Source organism: Physeter macrocephalus, chromosome 5, assembly GCF_002837175.3.
Source record: "Physeter macrocephalus isolate SW-GA chromosome 5, ASM283717v5, whole genome shotgun sequence".
NCBI lineage: Eukaryota > Metazoa > Chordata > Mammalia > Artiodactyla > Physeteridae > Physeter > Physeter macrocephalus.
In genome coordinates, this window is record NC_041218.1 from 70,028,448 (window position 1) to 70,029,123 (window position 676).

Below are 676 nucleotides of genomic sequence, written 5' to 3' on the forward strand. Positions count from 1 at the left end.
GTTTGCAAATATTTTCTCCCATTCTGAGGGTTGTCTTTTCGTCTTGTTTTCATTTTCCTTTGCTGTGCAAAAGCTTTCAAGTCTCATTTGTTTGTTTTTGTTTTTATTTCCATTTCTCTAGGAGGTGGATCAAAAAGGATCTTGCTGTGATTGATGTCATAGAGTGTTCTGCCTATGTTTTTCTCTAAGAGTTTTATAGTGTCTGGGCTTACATTTAGGTCTTTAATGCATTTTGAGTTTATTTTTGTGTATGGTGTTAGGGAGTCTTCTAATTTCATTCTTTTACCTTTAGCTATCCAGTTTTCAAAACACCACTTATTGAAGAGGCTGTGATTTCTCCATTGTGTATTCTTGCCTCCTTTCTCAAAAATAAGGTGACCATATGTACATGGGTTTATCTCTGGGCTTTCTCTCCTGTTCCATTGATCTATATTTCTGTTTTTGTGCCAGTACCATACTCTCTTGACTACTCTAGCTTTGTAGTATTCTCTGACGTCATGAAGCCTGATTCTTCCAGCTGTTTTCCTTCTCAAGATTGCTTTGGCTGTTCGGGGTCTTTTGTGTTTCCATACAAATTGTGAAATTTTTTGTTCTAGTTCTGTGAAAAATGCCAGTGGTAGTTTAATAGGGATTGCACTGAATCTGTAGATTGCTTTGGGAAGTAGAGTTATTTTCA